At 41.4% G+C, this 7,535-nt stretch overlaps 1 pseudogene; it reads right to left on the minus strand.

Annotated features, from left to right (window-relative positions):
* Positions 1–3,536: 3,536 nt before the first annotated feature.
* LOC101601498 lies at positions 3,537–4,087 on the minus strand (annotated as a pseudogene).
* Positions 4,088–7,535: the final 3,448 nt, after the last annotated feature.

The following is a 7,535-nucleotide window of genomic DNA, read 5'->3' on the forward strand; positions in this document are numbered from 1 at the left end:
TCTCTATGTGCTTAGGCTGTAAGTAGTGTGTGCCCAGGAAGGGGTTGGGAACTTAGTCTCTCCCTCGCCTGGCGGCCACCTGGGGACCCATGCTCACCTCCTGCTGTGGGAGATGAGAGCCCAGTTACATGAACGGACCCCAGCGCAACCGCAGGGTGGGGCCCACTCAGATTCTGTGGCTGGATGCCTGTGGAACCACCGCTTTCAATTTCACATCCATGTGCAATCATTCAGAGTACAAACATTAAGAAGGAGACCCTCTGACCCTGTGGGGGGTGCCAGAGACGGCAGATGGGGCGTGCTGGCACACACCTTTAATCCCAGCACTCGGGAGGCAGAGGATCGCCATGAGTGTTCAGGGCCACCCCAAGACTACATAGTGAATCCCAGGTCCGCCTGGGCTAGAGTGACACCCTACCTTGGAAGAAAAAAACAAAACAAAACAACAACAGCAAAAAAGATGTCAGGTGGCCTGCAGGTCCTATGATCAATGGGGGTACTGCGGCCAGGTCTTGCTGGGGACTCCAGGAATGTTGCGGGAACTTTCTGGGGGTCAAGAGACCAGCAGCTAAGTCAGGTGAAGGAGAGGAAGTTTCTTCATGTCAGTGGACTGACACCCAGATCGCTCCATAATGGCGTCAGTCCTGAGCTCAAGTTTGATAAGAATTTTATAGTATATGGGGCTAATAAGCAAGCATGGGTTAAATAGTGCATATGTGACAGATGAGCAAGCAGGTTACAAAAGATTATAAAAAATGTAACACTTTGGCAAACAGAAATTGCAGTAGGGTGTAGTGGTAGTTATAAACCTCAAGGGGCGAGGTCAGCGCCCCCAGCGCCCCCGTCCTCTCATCTCATCCTGGGGAATTCGGCAGGTGTCTGTAACTTTCCTGCCCGGCACCAGCTTCGCCGCCAGAGCGCTGCGATTACGGAAGCCCACCCCTGCTCTCAGCTTTAACCGGGCCGGGGACTGAACTTGGGGACTAAGGCTTGAGTGGCAAGCACTGTAACCACTGAGCTTCTGGACAGCCCAAGAACTGTTTTTTTTTAAAAAAAAATTCTAATTTTTTGTTCATTATTTATTTATTTATTTATTTAAGAGTGACAGAGAGAGAGAGAGAGAGAGAGAGAGAGAGAGAGAGAGAGAGAGAGAGGGGCACATAGGGAGAATGGGCACACCAGGGCCTCCAGCCACTGCAAATGAACTCCCCCTTGTGCATCTGGCTAACGTGGGTCCTGGGGAATCAAGCCTTGAACCAGGGTCCTTAGGCTTCACAGGCAAGCGCTTAACCGCTAAGCCATCTTTCCAGCCCAAGAACTGTCTTTTTAATGGAAGTTATTTTACAATGTTATTTTCGCATCAATAATCACATTCTTTTTTTTTCTTTTAAAAAAATATTATTTATTTATTTGAGAGTGACAGACACAGAGAGAAAGACAGATAGAGGGAGAGAGAGAGAATGGGCGCGCCAGGGCTTCCAGCCTCTGCAAACGAACTCCAGATGCGTGCGCCCACTTGTGCATCTGGCTAACGTGGGACCTGGGGAACCGAGTCTCCAACCGGGGTTCTTAGGCTTCACAGGCGAGCGCTTAACCGCTAAGCCATTTCTCCAGCCCAATAATCACATTCTTAACTTTGCTATCCTCTTGAGACCAAGGGATAGTGCGATAGGAAGAGTAGTGGAAATAAAGAAGTTTTGAAGAAATGGAGTGAGATCCTTGGGGCCCTACACATGGTAGGAAACCTCTCTAACCCTGGGGATTTCACCCTCAATGTTAATCTTTTCTAGATTGATTTTATCATTTCAACTTACTTTCATGTTTTTAGGTACATACAGTGTTCCAGAATTCTCTAAAGGATGCTAGATTTTGTATCTGATTTAAGGTGAGGAACCAGTCAGAAACTTGTTCTTAGATAAAGAAATTAGAGAATAAGTTTAAAACCATATGTATGTATGTATATGTATATATATATATACACACACACATATATATGTAATTGTACATTGTATATAAGAAATAGTATAAAATATCCAGTTGAATTGTGAATTGGTACCACTTAGCATCTAGATGCAAAGCTTTTTTTTAAAGGAATATAAAACTATTTATTGGCCAGTGCCCACCTTTATTTACAATAAAGTAAACAATACACAGCTGGATACCATTCTGATCCTACAAAGTTATTTTCCTGGGTTCTGCTGAATCAGTGACCCAAACACTGAAAAGATTGAGCCTACATGTGAGGAATGAGTCAGGGTAAAGAAGCATGCAGGTCAGGAACTCATAGCATCAGGTTCTGTGCCAGCAGGCCCTAAACTGCCAGCATTTCTAAACATTATCACATCTCCATGCATTGTCTTAGAAATTCTATGAACTACAATGAAAAAAATGTATTTTATTTATTTACAAGGGGGGGGGATGGGCATGCCAGGGCCTCCAGCCACTGCAAACGAACTCCAGACACATGCACCCCCTTGTGCATCTGGCTAACGTGGGTCCTAAGAGTTGAACTGGGATCCTCTGGCTTTTCAGGCAAACGCCTTAATTGCTAAGCCACGTCTCTAGCCCCCGAACTTCAATTTTTTAGTACAGAGTTTAGCTTTTAGCACAGGAATGACTTCCTAGAAGAACTATACAAGTCTTGTTCCATTAACAAACCGGGATTTGTCTAGTTTTCCTGATTGAATGAGGACTTAGTTGGTTAGTAATTAAATTTTGCAAATATACTATTGAATTTACATGAGGGTATAGGTAAGAATTATGATGTTATTATTATCCAACCTAACTATGGATGTTATTATCCAACCTAAACTATTCAATTAACTATAGAATTATTTAATTTCAAAGGTCATGGCTTCAGGAAAAATTTCAGTGTAACCTGAAGTGATTTCTTAGGAATTCTCAGAACAACAGCTTATTATCCATGTTTTTTTTTTTTTTTGGATGGAAGGTGTGGCAGGGGGATATTAAAAACAAAAACACTTACAGTAAGTATTTTATGCATATGCACACACTCACAAAACAAAAAGAGGATATAGAATGGTCCTTCTTTACACCAGTTAAAGTTAAGTTCTGACTGGGAAAATTCCCCCAACATTTAGAAAAAGCTACTTTCCAATGTAGAGGAAATATACCATGGTATCAAATATTCTGCTGTTAACAAGCATCTATAGGGCTGGAAGGATGGCTTAGCAATTAAGGCATTTGCCTGCAAAGACAAAGGATCCTGGTTCGATTCCCCAGGACCCACGTTAGCCAGATGCACAAGGAGGTGCACATGTCTGGAGTTCGTTTGCAGTGGCTGGAGGCCCTGGTGTGCCCATTGTTTTTTTCTCATTCTTTCTCTGTGTGTATGTCTGCCTTTCTTCCTCTCTCAAATAAATATGAAATAAAAAATTCTGACAACTGTGAATATTTTCAAAACCAACATATCAAACTCGATCTGCATTAAAATATACTTATTTTTCACACCAGTAATTCAAAACCAGATTATATATATATATATGTATAAATATATATTAAAATAATGCAGACAATTATTGGGAATCCTTTTCTGGACAAAACTGCCAAGCCAGCCTCTCTTCATAGAAAGCGCTGACGACCCGAGGACGTGTTGTGTTGGCCTCCTTTGCCAGCACCACGTCGGCCACAGCTGAGTCCTTCCATTTCACGAGAAGCAGCAGTTCTGCACTGCTGTCTGTGGCCCCGATTACTCATTCAGGGTCAAGTCCTCTGGCAAAGCCTCTGGGTTTGTCGGCAGCATCTCCTTTCTTCTTTGATTTGCTATCATCAGATTCACTGTCAGATATAGATTTTCTTTTTGTACCATCTTTTACTTTATCAGCCTTTTGAGAACTAAGAGATGCTTCAATTAACTCTGGACAATCTAAATGTTCTTCAGGTCCCAAGTGTTGTCAGCACCTGTAAATCCCTTCCTCTTCAGGAAATACCCCACCTTCCCAGTTACCACACGTCGATCCAGTACATTCTCTACCACAGATTCTTCAGGCTCTGCCTCTTCAACTTTTTCATTCTTCCCATTCTGTTTCTTTCCCACCTTTTGCAAAGTCACTTTATTGGAGGCCATTTTTTAAAACTGCAGACTAGAAGAGTTCACCGTGTCTGATGCTTCAGGCCATGGGGCCTGCAAGGTCTCCCGTCTGCCCAGAGCTCTTTTTGAAAACATTTTTCATTGATAACCACCACATATATAGACCATATGCCATGAACAGATGCAGAGCTTTTAAGTAGGACAAGGACCCATATTGCTTTTACTGTTACTAGCACTGAGTTCATAGGGGTTACTTACTTTAATGCTTATTTACTTGTGTGCAAAATGGGAATATAATAATAGTTACAGCATAAGCCTTTATAAGGATAAAGTCAAGTCATTCATGTACAACATACATTCAACATGGAATACCAGGTCAATGAATGTGAGCTCTAGTGATTAAAAGTGAATAGAAAAGGCTAGGAATAAAGCGCTTGGAACTAGTTTTATTATGTGTGTGTGTGTGTTTTGAGATAGGGTCTTGCTCTAGCCTAGGCTAACCTGGAATTTACTTTGCAGTCTCAGTGTGGCCTTGACCTCATAGCAATCTTCCTATTTCTGCCTTCTGAGTGTTGGAATTAAAGGCATGTGCCCCCATACCCATCTAACCTATCTACATTTAATGTATGTAAAATATGATTTTGATAATAAATAAATATGACTTTGATAATAAAATATGACATATTACTGCTATGTAACTGTACCATGAATAGTCACTCAGTTCCCCAGTATCAATGTAAAGACAAATGCACAAAGTGGCACATGTGTCTGGAGTTTGTTTGAAGTGGCACTAGGTGCTCTCTCTCTCTTCTCTTGCAAATATATGCATTATAATATTAAAAAATAAAATAAAATAAAAACTCATTAAATGTATGGCGTGTGTTATTTGTGAGCGGATGAGATGGGCCATAATAATTGGTAGGTTTTGATCATGAATATTGAGATCAAAACTTGCCTAGGCAAAGTGAAGTCAATATTTTGAACTTTCTCCTCAAAAGAACGTAGATGATTCTTCTCTGATAATCTTAAAGACTGTCTTCTTCATCTAAATCATAACTTTTCAGTCCAAGGGATAGATGTATACTTGTAAAGAACAACAGAATTTTAAAAATAGAGGACAAATGCTATGGAGTGTGATTAAGAAAAATTATTGAAATTTGGTAATTTTTCAAAACTGATTTCTACTTTTCTGATTAACATAATTTTTTTTCTTCCTTTTAGAATATGAGCTCCTTAACATCTCCTGGATTTCCCTCTTGTCTTTTATTTTACCCCAGAAGGAAAAGGTAACCAATTTTTTTTTTTTCCAAGAACAGTGTCCTTTCTTCTTCCCTCCCTCCCTCCTATCTTTCCTTCCTTCCTTCCTTCTTCCCCCCCTTCCTTCCTTCCTTCCTTCCTTCTTTCCTTCCTTCCTTCCTTCCTTCCTTCCTTCCTTCCTTCCTTCCTTCCTCCCTCTCTTCCTCTCTTCCTTGTTCCTATCTTCCCACCCTCCCTCTCTCTCTCATGTGTATGTGTGTGCCAGGATCTATTGCTGCTGCAAATGAATACTCACCCAACTTTACATAGGTGGATGGGGTATTGAACCCAGGCCGGTCGACTTTATAGAGGAGTGCCTTTAGCTGCAGAGCTATCTCCCCAGCCTCAAGGACACTGTTCTTTTTTTTACATCTATTTTATATTTTTATTATTAGATATGGACAAGAATTCCTCTCATGACAATAGTTGGTTTTTAAAAAATTTATTTATTTTTATTATTAGATATGGACATATTTTGTATGTAAACATCACATGTTGGTACCATCCTTTCCCTCCACCCTGCCCCTTTTCTGAAGAGACCTTCCTCATTGGGGAAGCAGGTCAACCCTGTAGGTATTATGGGTCATGCATATGGGGCAGTAGTCAGTTACGGGGAAGAGGAAATGTCTCTGTGCAAAATGTCCCAACTTGTGGCTCTAACAATCTTTCCACCCGCTCTTCCACAAGATTCCCTGAGCCATGCTGGGAACATTGTTAAGTCTACTTCAATGATAGGCTCTTAGGAGCATCTAGATGTCTGGTTTGGTAGGTATTGAGTGTCTTCAGTATCATTGTTCACCCTTGTGCTAATATCAGCTTAACTTAGAGAGCAGCATTTTTACTCATTTCCCCAATTCCTCTGTGGTTTCAGCTGGGGCCAGGGTGGAGTGTGCTGGGTTATTTATCTCCTCAAGTCCAGTTTCCATCTGAGAAAGAGCAGCAGATTCCCTAGCAGAGAGTGAAGTCAGCACCAGTTAAATGGGATAACCATTATTAATTTAGAGAGAATTATAAGGGCTTAGACACTTTTATAGTGTAAGGTTAGTGGGAGCTTGACAATGGAAAGCAGAATCATTATCTGAATATGATTCTAACTTGTTTCCCAGTTCCAGATATGGTTACCTTTCCACTAAGTGGATCTGTTAGCCAATCCAAGAGCAGTTGGTTACCCACCATAGCTGTGTGCCACTATTGCACTTGTGTGAGCATTTTGTCAGGTTGTTTGCTTCTGAGTTGCTTAGCTTTGAGTTGATTGGACAGATGTTGGTCACTTTCCCCTGGTAGTTCATGTAGCACTTTCCAGCACTAGATGGGATAATTATCTGAGGACTGGCTCTCCTCTGGATTCTAATCAGGTCTCTCCATGGTCCATGCCAATAGCAATTGGTGTCTTCAGCAGTAAGGCCTTACCATTACCCTCTGGTGGGTAATCAAATGCTCTGACAGAAGTCTGTCTTGTTTGTTTTTGGGAGATCTAGTAGGTCTCTCTGATCAACAGCTCATTGTGGATGTAGACCACATCTTGGTACAGGGAATTAAAGGCCAGTGCCATGGGAAAAGAAAAAAGCAAAATCCAGAGAAGAAAGAGAAACAGGAGAAATTTGAGGTTAGGTTTCATCTTACTCTCTCCAGGTCTCTTCTGTTCAGATGCTCCCTCTTAGGTTTGCTTAAGAGTTACACCTTTTAGTCTGATTTTCAGGATGTAGGATTGTATGGTACCAATTCAATTTGGGTTCAGATTTTGTGTCACTCCCACTCTTTCCCTTCCCACAAGCACTGCCCTTCCTGCTGTTCAATCCTCAAGATGCTATTCAGTTATGTCAGCAACTTGGGCTGATCCAGGTTAGGAAATGCAGATGAGTGAGATCATGTGATGATTGCGTGAGCTCACTTAAAATGATCTGTTCCATGTTCAACCATTTTTCTACAAATTTCGATGTGTCATTTTTTCTTACTGCTGAACAGAATTCCATCGTGTAGATATACCACATCCTAGTTCTCCATTCATCCAATGAAGGGCACCTGGGTTGATTCCAGTTTTTAGCTATTATAAATTCAGCATCTATAAACATGGTTGAGCACATATCTCTGAACTGAGATGTGGAACTTTTAGGGTAAATGCCCAGTAAGGGAATAACAGGGTCTGCTGGTAACTCTATAGTCATCCTTTTCATGAGTCTGCAAATAG

Source organism: Jaculus jaculus, chromosome 4 (assembly GCF_020740685.1).
Source record: "Jaculus jaculus isolate mJacJac1 chromosome 4, mJacJac1.mat.Y.cur, whole genome shotgun sequence".
Lineage (NCBI taxonomy): Eukaryota > Metazoa > Chordata > Mammalia > Rodentia > Dipodidae > Jaculus > Jaculus jaculus.